The 15,273-nt window shown below is 52.5% G+C and overlaps 1 pseudogene; it reads right to left on the bottom strand.

Moving 5' to 3' along the window:
- Positions 1-1,924, bottom strand: part of LOC102370125 — a 12,825-nt pseudogene extending 10,901 nt beyond the window's left edge.
- Positions 1,925-15,273: the final 13,349 nt, after the last annotated feature.

Here is a 15,273-nt window from a genome sequence, read left to right on the forward strand (position 1 = left end):
AAAGGGGAACCAGCCAAAAAGTCGCTGGGAAAACCTGCGCTGGCCTGTTCTCGAGCACAGAGGTCACGAGAGGCGTGATCGGACCACAACCGCTGATTGTGACCGTGGTACAGGGCCCAGCCAGGGGAAAGGATCTTTCTGCTGGGTGCTGCACACATGCAGTGAGAAAGATCAGGGCCCTGAAATCAGCTCCTGCCCCATAAAAGAGATCAGAGCTCTGTCCCAGCCCAGCCACATGGTTATAAATGCTGCAGCCCTGTCGTGGGCAGGGTGGAGATTCGAGCCTCCTGCCCCAAATGCTGAAGGATAACTCAGGCACCAGACCCAGGCCGGCAGCCAGCATCTTACCTGACTCCTGCTGAGCTGGGAGCTCGTCTCTGGGGACATGCAGCAGCTCCTTTGGGGGCCCTGGGGCTTCACCCCATCCGGCCTCCTCCTGGGCCACGTGCTCAGGATGCAGCTGTGGCTGCTCCGGCCAGGAGTCAAGAGCTTCCCGCAATGCCTCCGTGGGCGTCATCTTGTCCGAGGCTGCATCCTCGACCTTCACACGCACCGTGACCTGGGGACAAAATGACCGTGTCGCTGGGAGAAATGGGGGTGGGAGGAAACATCCCCAGACACACAGAGACGAGAAGGCAGCATTGAAGTGGGGGCAAAGCGCTCTCACCTGGATCTCCTTGTCCTCCGCCTGCTGCAGCTGAAACCCCTCGGCCAGGGCCACCGCCTCGGCGCAGGTCTCCACGCAGCGCCCCCACGGCCAGCTCTGCATCTCCCGGGGCAGGACGGCCAGGAACTGCTCCAGCACCACCAGCTCCAGCATCTGCTCCTTGCTGCGGCGCTGGGGCTCCAGCCAGCCCCGGCACAGCTCCCGCAGGCGGCTGCAAACTTCGCGTGGCCCTTTGGCATCCTGGTAGGCGCCGGAAGCGCCGTCGCCACGTCTCCGGCATGGGGAGCTCATTGTCCAGAGCCAGCTCCGGGGCCGGGGCCAGTGCTGGGAACAGGGAGCTCAGAGCGGGCTCCGACCCTGGCTCAGCAGCCATGGTCTCTGTCACAGGAGTTTTTGCCCCAGCCGTCACTCTCCTGCCACTCACGTGCAGGACCTGTCAGCAGCATCCGTCTCCTGGGGCATCTGCAGGAAGGAGATGAGATGAATCTCTCCTGTGACGGGCAAAGTGGGGCTACAGCCTGGACTGATGGCGCCAGGGAGCTCCCCTGACTCCACTGCAGCTCAGGCCCCACCTGCCCCGAGGTGCAGCCAACCCCACTCCCTGATGGACCCTCCTGGCCCCCAGCCCGCATGCTCCAGGGTCTCAATAAGGCCCCTGCCCTACAGCGACAGGCCTTGCCTGACCCCACAACCCCCTGCACTGACCTGCCTATGGGTCCACACCTCGTCTCCACCACCCACACCATTCCCCCATGCCCCACCGGTTCGGCAGCTGGGTGTAGGGGTGTAAATAGTGCAGCTCGGCCCCGCGGTGCCCTGCCCCTGCCCAGCACTAACATGGCACCCACCGCTGCCTGCCCTGCCAGACCCTCAGCCCCTTCCCCCCAGACCTGCCACTGCCCCTCACTCCTGACCCACAGCCCCGGCCGTGCTCACCCCCATCCCCGGGCCCACAGCTGGGATCCCGGCTGCAGAGCTCCCCCGTCCTGCTCCCGCTGCTCCTTCCTCCTTCTTCCGGGGCGGGAGCTCCCCGGCTGGGTCCTGCCCAGTCCCCAGCCCCTTCCTCTGCCGGGGATGCAAAGCAGGGGAAAGACCCCTGCCCTCCCATCCCAGGGAAAACCATTGTTCCTCATCCTGTGCTTCCCCTTCCAGCCGCCCCCTTCCCCCAGGCTGCCCTCCCCATCATATCAAAGAACCTGGGGAATGTCTGCCCAGGCTGCATCGCAGCAGAGAAGGACCAGGAGCTTGCAGCAGACAGCGGCCAGGAGCCCGCAGGGTAGTCTTCTTGCAAAAAAAATTTTTTTTTTAAAAGCCTGGGTTGCATTAACAGGCATCTTGCTTGCAAATCAAAGCCACTCTCCCTCTGCCTGAAGACAGGTGTTTGTGCCCAAAAACTTGCAAAAGAACAATTTCGCCAACTTGTTAACCTGTCTAAGAAAATATATCGCATCTACCCAAAGAGCCTTGTCTGCTGCTTGCAAATCCAACGAGTCTTCCAGGCTATGCAGCACTGGTGAGGCCTCCCCTGGAGTACTGAGTCCGGTTTTGGGCCCTGCAATTGAAGAAAGATGTGGCCAGGTTGGAAAAACAGAGCAGCAAAAATTATTGGTGCCCGCGGTGAGAGACAGTGAAAAGGACCAGGGTGATTTAGTCAGGAGAGGAGGAGATGGACGTGGGATTTGCATATGCTTCAAATACCTGAACGGAGAGGAAATAGCTTTTATTAGACCAACTAGATATTTGCAAAAATAAATAAATAAATCTTTTTTTTATTTATTTCTTTTTTTTTGTTGTTGTTGCAAATTTTAAGTTGGTCTAAGAAGAGATATCACCTCTGCCACACGTTCTGATTCCTTTTGTCTCTAGACCAATACGGCTACAGCCTGGATACCTGACTGGAGGGGATGGAGACGAGCTTCACTGGCTGGAGGGGAGCGATGCCCCAGATGAGGGAGATTAGGAGGAAGCTTCTGCCTCTGAAGGTGTCAAGCATGGGCAAAGGCGGACAAGAAAAGTTGTGGGATCAACATATTGGGATGCTTTCAAGAGCAGGTTGGACAGACACGTGGCTGGCAGGGTTCAATTAAGACATTAATACACTAGATGAATTTCTCAGATCCCTTCAGGATTTACTTTCCTAGGATCAACCCCCTGGACCGCCAGGCTGGGTCCCATCTGCAGACCTCCTGTCACTAACCACAAGCCACTTACATAAACTTAGACCTAACCCTAATGCTAACCCTAACCCTAGCCCTAGCCCTGGCCCTGGACCCAAAAGGGCTCACCCGATATCCACACCCACATCATCACAGTCTCCAGCTTGACACACAACCCCTGCCCATGGGGTTATTTTTCGGACCCATTCACGATGGGTCCACAGCCTCCTGCAAGGGGTGACGAAGAGGTAGGAGCAAAGGAATGAGTTGTGAGTGGAGACTAACTGGGATGTGGGTCTTTCCTCACCCTGCAGTGGAGCGACACTCAAGATTCAAAGGAAAGGACTCATTTGGGAGAGTTTTCCAACTCCGCTTGCTCCCAGGATGCCTGGTTTCTCTCCTGACTTGTGAAAGGGGAGGGGAAGGGAGTCTGGTGGGTTAGACATAGAGCCAGGACTCCCAGGTTTTCTCTCCAGCTCTGGGGGAGGACTGGGATATGGGACAGAGCAGGGGTGGCAGGGCTAGGCCAGCTGGGTTTCATCCCCAGTTTGAGGGGAGAGGTGGGGGGCAAGGTTTTTGCCCCCACTCACCTGTGTTTTTGGAGGTGGAAATTCATCAGGAAGGATTTGCCACCAGGCTGGACACCAGGCAAACAGGGCTTCCCCCCACCCCCTGCTCCAGACAGCAGCTCAGTCCCCCTCCACTCCAGCGCCAGGAGCCTCGCCTGGTTCAGCCTTACAGTCTGCATTGGGTTGGGAGCAGGGCTGTGGTTCAGGTTCACTGACCCCTCCTGAAAGGGAAGCTGGGACTGGAATGGGGAATTGTGGCCTGACAATTCCCTCCCCCCTGCAAATTGGGGCTGGGACCCCTAGAGGGAAAAGGCCCCCATTCCCTGAGGCAGCCAGTGTCCCCCCCAGAGCTTGAATCAAGACTCCTGGAGGGGGAAAACACCCTGCCCCCTTCCCCAGCCTGGTCCATGTGGTGTCACTGGCTCCATCTCATCCCATGGGACCTCCCTGATTTTCTCCCCCAGGCTCCTGAGCTGGTGTCTGGCACTGCCCGAGCCCTGGCACTTAGCCGCTGGTGCTCAGGACACCTGGTTGCCTGAACGAAGGTACCATCCCAATGTCGAGGGAGGCAGTTGTGGCAGAAGTTGTGCCCAAACTCCATGGACACCAGGTCATTCAGCATCTGCAGGCAGATGGAGCAGGGCAAGTCCTCCCAGAGACATTTCTTCCCCCTGGCTCCTCCAGGCCTGGGTGAGAGCTGGTTTGGGGCCCGTAGCCCAGCCCCACAGGGCTGTTATGGAGAAGGTTGCTCTTGACCTTAGTGGTCACCCCCAGCACTGGGCAAGGGGGACCTGGAAACGTCCAGACCTGAACCTGCTGTGCATTATTGGTGTTTCCCATTATGCAACTGGGCAAGGGACTGGTTTCTGATTGGTTAGTATCACTTCCTGCAGGTTTTAGGGTATAAATAGATGACCTTCGTGTCCCACCAGTGGGACCCACGCATCCCACTGGTTGAGAAATACTGGTGTAGGGCACCATCACACCATGATAAGACTGGGACGCTTTCCCCAAAATCCAGGGATGTCCTATAAACAGGAGCGTATTATGTATGAAGAAATACAGCACCGTGGGTGCTGGGTCTGACACGGGAGTGCTCAAAATCCAGCCACGTACTATAAAAGGGAGCATATCATAGGTGAAGAAATATGGTACCGGGACGCCTTATAGACAGGAGTGTGTTTAGACCAAGAAATATGGTACGGTGGCTCTACAGCCACAAGTGAGGACACGGGGTCCCCACAATCCAGGTGTGTCCTGTAAACGTGAGTATCTTATAGGTGAAGAAATACGGTACCGGGGCTCTGCCCTTAAAAGAGAGGCATTTCTTCTAAACGGGGTGCGTGATATAGGTAAAGAAATACGGTACGGGACTTTGCTCCCTGCTTCCTGTATCCCACGGATATGAACCCTCTCTGCTCCCGCCCCCTGACCGTGATGTCACTTCCATGCAAGCCGGGCTGGAAGCAGTGCCTATGACCCACTTAATACAACAATTTCCGTTTCCGCTTCTTTAGAAGACCGTGACTCTATGCTCCCCCTGCAGCTCTTCTGGTGGCTCTGGAGGACTACAACTCTATGATCCCCCTGCCTGCCACTCTGGTGAAGGACTCAGTGGTCCTTCCGCCTCCACTCTGGTGGCTGTGGAGGACCAGAACTCTCTGGGCACACCTTAACCCTTTCCTCCCTGGGCTGCCATCCTGGGGGTGGAAACTGAGGCAGGGAGTCTGTGCCAAACCAGCCCCCTGCTCTCACAGGGTCCCCCCCGCCCCCAGCTGGGGCAAGGGGCAGAGCATAGGGCTGGGGGTCTCTCTCAAGCCACACAGATCCCCCACTAGGGGCAGTGCCTTTGCCACAGCCCCTGCTCCAAATTTGGGAAGAATTTTGACCCCCTGTTTGGACTGGGCCGATGCCACCGGTAGCAAGAGCTGTGGGACTTTGGCACCAATTTTGGGAGAGCTGAGGCTGCCTCGAACTGGGGTCAGACCAGCCGTGACCTCCGCAGCTCCCTCCGTGGCTAAAACCAGACCCATCAAGGGCACAACGGACCCGCTTGCACGGACGCCCCGCCGAGCCCAGGCTGTGGCACCCTGAGGCTCCCTGCTGCTTCACGCACCCAGGAAGCACCTCAAGGAGCCGGAGCTCGAGGGACACCTGGTGAAAAGCCTCCCAGAGATGCACAGAGGGAGAGAGAAGCAGGACAAGGAGAGGGAACGTCTCAAGAGCAGGGATTTTGGACCAAGGGGACGCTTCTTCCAGCCCCGTGGCTGCAGGCTGGGCAGAAAGGATGCCGCCAAGAGTTATCCCATGCCTGGCATGTGTAGACCCCTGGGCTAACCACTACACCTGACTCCCCACCCAAAGAACCCAGGGGTCTGGGCTCCCAACCCCTCCTGCTCTAACCACTTGTCAGCACTGCTGTTTGAGACAGCAAAGATCCCAGGGCTCCCAGCTCCCCTGCTCTAACCACAACACTACCCTCCGAGACAACTGAGGTTTCCATGCTCCCTACTCTACCCACTACCCATCACTCCTCTCCCAGAGAACCCAGGCACCCGGGGTCCATGTTCCTACCACTGCCCCAACTCTTTTCTCCTCCCCCTTCCCAAGACCCCAGGTGTCTCCTGGACTAACCACTACACCCCATTCCCCTTCCAGAGAATCCAGGCACCTGGGCACCCTCCCACCTGGCTCCAACTACTACCCAGCACTTACATCCCAGAGATCTGAGGCATAGAGGTTCCCAGCTCTCTCTGCTCTAACCACTACCCTCAACTCCCCTCCCAGGGAACCCTGGAAACATGATCGCAACCAAGGGCGTTTGCTCACTGCATGTCAGACACAAGGGTATTATAGTAAAAATTCAGTTTGTAACAGTGCCAGGAAAGCTAGTGCCAATTATTGGGTTGCAAACATGTGAAACTGTAGCTTTCATTACGAGAACGGATGCCCTTGAAGGACTGGAAAGCAAGAACATTGAAGAAGAGTTTTATGATGTAGTTCAAGGCATAGGGGAACTATCAACTGAGTACAAAAAAGAATTAAGAGAACCAAATACTCCCACCATACATGCTCCAAGAAATGCTCCCCTTGTACTAAGGGAGCAACTGAAAAAGGAATTAGATAGATTAGTTAAAATAGACATAAGAGAAAAAGCAGAGCAACCACCTACTTGGCTTCATTCACTGGTCAGAATAGAAAAAAAAAATAAATAAAAAGATGGATCCTTGAGATTGTGTCTGGATCCTAAGCAAATTAACAGGTACATCAAAAGGGAGCATTTTCCCATTCCCACCAGGGAAGAGGTTTTTGGCAATGTTGCAAAAGCTAAATATTTCTCCACTTGGGATACCTCTTCTGGGTTTTGGCAAGTTCCCCCTAGAAAAGAATAGCACTACATTATGTACTTTCAATATGCCCTTTGGAAGGTAATGCTTTCATAGGCTTCCTTTCAGGCTGTGTTCTGCTCCTGAAGTATTTCACAGAAAGGTATAACATATTATTAAGGTCTTGATGGAACTATGGTTTATATTGATGATGTATTCATTTGGGGAAATAATACTATGGGAGAACACGACTTGAGGCTAAGAACGCCAGTAGAAACAGCTCACAGAGCCGGTTTGAAACAAAATGCAAACAAAAATACAAAGTCAGGGTCAAAGAAACTGACCTGGCCACCAGTTTAATTCATGTCAAGTTGCCTCCTCTCCCCCACTGAGCCTGCCCTCCAGGCATCTGGATGCCCCTGTTTGGCAGGGGCCCCTGGACACAGGCCCAGCTGGCCCATGCATTAAACCACCTATGATGAGAGGGAGAGGGAGATTCTAGCAACTGCCCCATGTTGGGAAGGAATGTATTGGAGCATAACACAAGTGTGATATCAATGAAACTTGGTGAATCTGCTTTCAGTTCTGCTTTGCTTCCAGCCTTTGCTGTGTGTAGCCATTTATCAAGGTGTTGCAGAGCATGCTGTAAGCAGTCTGAATCAGGAAGCGAGCAGCAGAATTTGGTGCCAGTGCCTTCGTGGAGGACATTAAAAGCACAGACAGTGCCAGAAAGGAAAAAGGGAAACTGAGAATGATCCTGGAGGGGAGGGTGCTGGCACCATCCCAGAGAGCATCTGTGGCAGGGCACTGTTGGTGCCTGCCACTTTAAGAACTGAGCTAAGCAGCCAGCAGGTGCATGATTGCGGCGGCCATTTTAGATCTTTGGCCACCTATATAAACAGAGCAGTTTGCTTTTGGTAGGTCAGGCTGCATTCAACATCCTGTAGGTAAGGGTAGGAGCTGTGGGGGATGGCTAGGAGGCTCCTGGCCCTGGACATGACCTACAACTGCACTCTGCTGGGTTGTGCAGTTGTAGCTCTCAGTGGTGGGGTAGCCCCCAGGAAATACCAGGCCAGTTACCATCCTGATAGAAGGTGGGTTGGGGTGCCTTAACCCCAGCCCACAACTGGGTGGGTTACCCCTAGTAGGGGCAAGAGGGTGGACCCCAGAGAGAGTGTGCTGAAGGTGCAGAGGCATGACTTGGAGTACCTTTGAATAGCCAATTCTGGGGCCAGGACCAGAATGGTCAAAAGGGCCAGGGACACCCAGGCCTGACTGGCCTTGGAGGTGGGGCCAGGGCCTGCGTGGCCAAAGGTCCTAGGGGGACAATGCCCGAGAGGGGAAATAGTTTCAGGGAGCTAGGTAGCCCAGAATGAGTGGGGTAGGCCTCCTGAATGGAGGGATCTTAGAGGGGTCCTGATTGAAGGATTGTGGGGCCGGTAATGGTAAGATCCATGGATGCCATCTGCGAGGCTTGCCCTGCGATGTAGGGGAGGAATGGAGCTGCAGATAGCGCCCCCTGGTATCAGGGCAAGAAATGGGCAGCCTCCCACCTAATTAACATCTTACTTGGATAAGAAGGCAGGCAGTTGGCCCAGAACAGGTGGGCAGGGCATTGGTAGATTGGCCCCCTGTTACAACATCCCACTTATAAGTAATGGACTGTGACTTGGGAGCGGACAAATTAGGAAGTGTTTAGCAGAGAGCAACCAAAAGGTTCAGAAACCTGGGAGAGAGGACAGATGAGGAAAGGCTTAAACTAGGACATGTGGTAAAAATATGTTATAATCTAGTCATTATGATTTTGCAATAACGTTTGTGTAGCAGCTGTGTGGTAAAAATGTCTCATCTCCTTACACAAAGGCTTCACAGCTGAGAACTGTTTAACTTCACTACATAATTGCTTCTGCATATTATCACACTTGCTTCTGCTAAGGCATGTAGGCCAATGATAGATTTACGAGTAGCACTAGACTTCTGCAGACATAGCCAGGAACAGATGCAATAAATAACTCCTTACGAGAGATAAGCGAAGAGGGACAGGGAAAGATGCTGATGTGAAGAACTCAGACCCTGACAGAAGATGACCGAGACGGACTTATGGACAGCCCCAAGGAGGAGACTTAAGATGTAAATGAGACATGTATGTAAACCGTCATAGAACATGTACCTGCTAGACATATGTTTTAAGACGTAATACTTGGGCTGCCAATAATTACGCGACACGTTAGAATCTTTTGTTTATGTTGGCTATAAAAAGGAACCCCAGACTCTGTTTGGGGTCGACTCTGATTTGAGTAAATTAACTCCCTAGTCGATCTGTTTGCAAACAATAAATTTGAAATTAGACCTAGCCTGTGTGTGTGACTCTCCCCTAGGGCTGGATTGGACAAGCCTCCAGGGGCACGAAACTAGCCGTTTGTGCAACAGACATGATCTCCTGAGGGCCGTGCAAGCCCTACTTTTCTGTGGTATTGTGACTCTATTGAGTTTTTGAGTTTGAGTTTGAGTTCCCCAGAGATCAGGACTGTTACCTTCCTTCTTATGACATTTGCTGTTTAGGTAGTGAAGGTAAGAAATGCCTTTAACTGAAGAGTGGGCATCAGCTGTAACTGTTTTATGCCTAAAATCTAGTTGCAACAAAGGTGGGCTAAATTCCTCTAACTTTGACTCAGGATGAAACCGAGGTAAAGTCCACAATGTTCTGCTACGCTTATAGGACTGAAGGACCACAAAGGTGTAACAGTTACAGCAGAACATCTTCATATCTGTATCCCTTGCTAGGGATATAAGTGTTATGTCTGTCTGTGCTGTTGGGTATGGACAAGCATAATAATTGAAGTGTTTCACATGCATATAAGCCCATGCTTTCCAAAACTGGCAGAAACCCTTCAAAATAGCATGGCCCTCAAGGAAGGCCTGTCCTGCGGCCTGTTCTTTTTGGTTATGTCTACACAGAGATGATGCCGGGCAGGGCCAGAGCAGAAGGCACAGCCTGCCTCTTTATCCAGCCACCACTTCCCACTCTGGGTCCTGGCATACCACTGAGATTCTTCCCCTGCTAGACTAGCCCCACACCATGAGACCCCTGATCAGACGGGGGACAGGGAGGGTGATACAGGAGGCTGCAGAGCAAGATCCAGGACACCTGGGTTCTCTGGGAGGAAGTGTGGGTTTGGGTAGGGGTTAAGTGTTTTCTACTCCTCTCTTCCAGCTTGCTCAAGTCTAACTTGCCCCCTTCTTCCCTCCAAGCTTCCAGGTTCAAACTGGCCCTTTCAGGTTTGTAGCTAGCTTAAGTTGTTCTTCTCAAAGGAACTATTTTTTCCTTTATGAACCATGTCCCAGTGCATTTCAGTTTGGAGCATTTTGGTCATCACCTCTGTCCACATCTTGAGGGTGATCCTGTTCCACCCTGCTCAAGTGAGTAATACCAACGGCGGGTGCGTGGGTCCCTTCCCTTCTTGCTCTCTAGAAGTTTGACTGTTGCTCCTGGTTTGTCCCTGGGACACATTAGTGAATAGCTGTTTTCCTAGCCCCTGATGCTCTCCCCTGATACATTTGTAAGCTGCCACCAAATCCGTCCAAAGCCTTCTCTTTCCTAGGCTGAACAGTCCCATATCTGTCAGTCTTTCTTCATATGGCTTGCTCTTCAGACCTCTAATCGCACCTGAGGGGCTACTGGCACCCTAAAGACCCAAAATCCAGTGCATCACCCAGCATTAGCATGCCTGCACAGGGTTGCACTAAAATTCAAGAATTGGTTTTAATTCCAGTTCTAACCTTGACTTCTGATTTGCATCACTCAGCTGTAGTCGGCTTCATATACAATTGTAGATGGGAGACTCTCTTAGCTGTTTAAAGTATATGATCAGACAAATGAAAGCTTGTCTTCCCTCTTTTTTACAAGTTACGAGTGCAGAGAGATGGAGGGTGAACACTTGGATCCGTGCCTCGACTTCTAGAGAGTCTGCAACAAGCATGCAATGTTGAAGCCACACTTCCATATCCCATATCTCCCACTCCGTGCCATTTCTACTGTCTTCAGTGTGATCCTCCTTCTTGCCCATGAACTAGAAAGAGGCATACCCTTGTTGGATGGGTCGGGCATAGTTTTAGGCAGTTTAGTCACAGGGACCATGTTAGACTCCAGGCCCCCTCAGAAAATACCAGCTATTCATGTTCACTTGTTTCTGGATTACAGAAAAATATGAGAGAGATTCTAATGCAAAGAGCTAAGATAGCCCTGCACCCGCCTGGCCTCGTACAGGCGCTCTCTAACGACCTTAGAGCATGCATGCTCTCCCCTGATACATTTGTAAGCTGCCACCAAATCCGTCCAAAGCCTTCTCTTTCCTAGGCTGAACAGTCCCATATCTGTCAGTCTTTCTTCATATGGCTTGCTCTTCAGACCTCTAATCGCACCTGAGGGGCTAATCATGTTGGAGGGGCTACTGGCACCCTAAGGACCCAAAATCCAGTGCATCACCCAGCATTAGCATGCCTGCACAGGGTTGCACTAAAATTCAAGAATTGGTTTTAATTCCAGTTCTAACCTTGACTTCTGATTTGCATCACTCAGCTGTAGTCGGCTTCATATACAATTGTAGATGGGAGACTCTCTTAGCTGTTTAAAGTATATGATCAGACAAATGAAAGCTTGTCTTCCCTCTTTTACACAAGTTACGAGTGCAGAGAGATGGAGGGTGAACACTTGGATCCGTGCCTCGACTTCTAGAGAGTCTGCAACAAGCATGCAATGTTGAAGCCACACTTCCATATCCCATATCTCCCACTCCGTGCCATTTCTACTGTCTTCAGTGTGATCCTCCTTCTTGCCCATGAACTAGAAAGAGGCATACCCTTGTTGGATGGGTCGGGCATAGTTTTAGGCAGTTTAGTCACAGGGACCATGTTAGACTCCAGGCCCCCTCAGAAAATACCAGCTATTCATGTTCACTTGTTTCTGGATTACAGAAAAATATGAGAGAGATTCTAATGCAAAGAGCTAAGATAGCCCTGCACCCGCCTGGCCTCGTACAGGCGCTCTCTAACGACCTTAGAGCATGCACCCAGTGCTGGCCGCAGCGTGTGTCCCTGGGGCCTGGACATTCGGTTATGTTCACCTCCGAGGGAGGCCCCGACACTCGCCTGTCATAACTTGATCTTCTTTTCTTTGGTGGTGAGGCTCTTTCTCATGGTTCCTCGCAGACCGGGTGCTGCCCTTAGCAGGCATTTTTGGGGCTCCACCTCCCCTACACTCCAGCCATACGCCTGCCCTCAGGACGGCCGGATTATGGGTTGCTGGCCTATCCCTTGAAATCATCGCCTGCTCTCTTTTAAATCTGCCCGTCTCTCAGTGTCCCTTCACCCTAGATGACTATGGGACATGGGACTATCCTCGCCACTGTGTCTGCCCTCCTTTTGAGGCATAGCGGTCCGCTGCGCTGCCTCAGATCATCCTCTTGACCCGGGGGTTGCTCGAAGACTCCTTCCCCAGTTTGAGATCTGCATATTCTCCAAAACAGCAATAATAAAGGGGGGGGGGGAAAGAGAAGAAAGGAATAGTTGTGGCAGGGGGCCTGAGCCCGCCCCACTCAAGGGTCTGGCATCTGTGGCCCTCGAGATCCCTCAATGCCATCTTCCTTGGCCTAACTGCCCTGCTGAGATGGTTGATTCCTTCCTTCAATGGAGCCAGGACCCCTCCTGTGGGTCTCCGTCGGGCCCACTGCTAAGCCTTCTGGCTCTGGCATTACTGCTTCCCTCCCTCCCACCCCCCCATTTCCCTGCCACTGGCTTTTAAATCAGCTGGTTGGCAATTCTTGACTTCATCATCTGTTGGCACTATTCCCAGCTGGCAATAAAAGTGGCTGATAAACCGTGCAGGCAGTTCGTCTCAGTGTGGCTCCATTGCTCCTGAAAATGGTAAGTGTGTCCCATTTTTAGGGCTTTTCATTTCTTGCTTCGGGTGGGTCAACCCTGCCTCGGGTCTCGCCATGGGTGGGTGCTCTGGGGCCTCTGCTTGTGTCCCCCTGGGGGACAAACCCACCCTCAAAATACCTTGGGGTGCTCCAAGTCTTTGGCTTAGTCTCCTACTGTGTCCATTGTTTCTTTGTTGCCTGGTTTGCTATGTCCGACAATTTGTCTTTGGCCTCACTCCTGGATAAGACATACACTATGGTGTTATTTTTCCTGGGCTGATATAGTATTTGAAAGGTTGCAGGGCCAGGGCCCACCTGGTTATTCGGGCATTATCATTTTTGGCCCTGCTCAACCACACTAGGGGTGCATGATCTGTTAGAAGCTTGAACTCCCTCCCCATCAGATCGCTAAACAGTCCCTCTCTATCATAGTGTACTATGTCTCTGCGGGGAGCAGCTAATGACTCACATACACCATGGGTCTTTGAATTCCAGCCTCTTGAGTCAGTATAGCCCCTATAGCTGTCTCCAAGGCGTCCAGCTGTAAGATAAAAAGTTTGTGAAAATCGGCTGTGTGTATTACTACGTCTTCACATAACACCTTCTTTACGAGCTCAAAATTATGCCTCATTTCTGCAGTCCATTTTATGGCCCTTGTCCTTCGCCCTTTCAGAGCTTCTGCGGGCGGTGCCACCAATTCTGAGAAATGGGGCACGAACCACTGGTAATAATTAATCAACCCGAGGAAGGAATGCGGTTTCTGTTTTGGGGCACCATAAAGTTGCGGATAGTTTCTACTTTAGCAGCTAGCGGCCTGATGGTACTCCGCCCTACTAGGAAGCCCAGGTACTTCATCTGTTTCTGGGCCAGCGCGCACTTCCGTGGGTTACTGTCATCCCTGCTTCCCATAATTTTTTGAGAGTATGACTCGTAGCACTCTTGGGTGTTGGCCCATGTCTAGGTGAAGATGATGACATCATCAAGATAGGCCGTGGCGTAGCTGGCATGTGGCCCCAGGATCCAATTCATTAGGCGTTGAAATGACACTACCACCCTGTGGAGTCTGAATGGTATCCAGATGAACTCGTATAGGCCCGATGGGGTCCTGAAGACTGTTTTTGCTCAGTCTCCTTTGGCTACAGGTATATGCCTGCACCCCTTAGCTAAATTGAGCTTTGTGATGTACTGCACATTCCCTATAAGCTCCACTAGCTCGGCTATGTGCAGCAGTGGGAATGCGTCGAAGACTGCCACTTTATTGAGGCGATGATAGTCCACGCACAAGCGGAGGAATCCATCTGGTTTTGGGACAGGGGGCTTCTGTTGGGGAGATTCGTGAGGAGATTAGGAAAATGTTAGGACAAGCGGAGGAATCCATTTGTCTTTCCCGCTGATGCCCTGGGCCTGTGGACCTCGTAATCCACTGGACCAACTCTGCAGATCACCTCGAAGGGGCCTTGCCACTGAGTTAAGAGCTTACTTGCAGATGTTGGCAGAAGTACCAGAACCCTCTGACCGGGCCTGAGCTCCTTTTTCCTTTGTGGGTGCATCATACCTGGCCTCCTGGGGCTGTTGTGCTTCCTGGAAGCTGTTCCTGGCTAAGTTCTGCACCAGCTATATGTGGTGTTGGAGTTCCCACTGGTAGGTGGCTGGGGTCTTTACCTTCCCTGCATCCTGCTCCTAGCTTTCCCATAGCACCTGCAGCAGACCTTGGTGCCGGTGTCCCAGGATGAGCTCTAACGACGAGTACTTTGAGTCCTGTGGGGTGTCTCGGATAGCAAATAAAATTAAAGGGAGCAGGAAATCCCACTTCCGGGGATCACCATCACAACATCATCTTCATAGTGCCATTGAGGTGCTCCACGAGGCCCTTGGCTTGTGGGTGGTACACGGAAGTTCTTGGGTGTTTTTATCTGAAGTGTATGACACACAACCTGTAACACCCCTGATTTATAAAATTTTGCCACTGCTTGGTGGGCAGGTCCACCTTCTCAGCATCTTCCACCAACTCCCTGCCATCTTCAAGCTCCCCAAGCCACCCATTGTGATCCTTGAGCCACTGATGTCCAGTCTCAGCATCCCATACCCTTTCTAGGACACCATAGCGCAGAGTTCAATCACGCCTTAACAACATATCACACACCAGGCATGCGACCACTCCCACTAACAGATCACTTTGATGTTCCATGACTCGAAGTTGGGCCTACCGGTGTTCGACCCTTTTGGTCTCGCCGTGAAGGCAGACCATCCTCACTGGCATTGCCTTGTTAGCCATTTGGGGTGGGATGAGATTAGCCCGCACTAACGACTGGGTGCACCCTGAGTCCAATGTGGCTTGAACAGGGCGGTTCCCCACCCATGCTCTCATGAAGGGACGGCTCCATACGGTGCTGTCTTCCCCCAGAGGCATAACTACAGTCCCTCCGTTTGCCAACATCTGTTTCCTTTCATCTTTCTACATGCTCTTTCGGGGAACTATCAGATCTCCAGCACTCTGTGGGGCTGCTTGGGCACTCCCGTGAAAAGTGTCCTGTTCTCCCACAGCAGAAGCAGACCACCTCTCTTGGTCCATCTCCCCCACCAGGATTCAGGATGGACTCATGAGAGACTCTGCCAGGCCTAGGGTCAGGGAGGACC

Source organism: Alligator sinensis, unplaced genomic scaffold (genome assembly GCF_000455745.1).
Source record: "Alligator sinensis unplaced genomic scaffold, ASM45574v1 scaffold363_1, whole genome shotgun sequence".
Classification (NCBI taxonomy): Eukaryota; Metazoa; Chordata; order Crocodylia; family Alligatoridae; genus Alligator; species Alligator sinensis.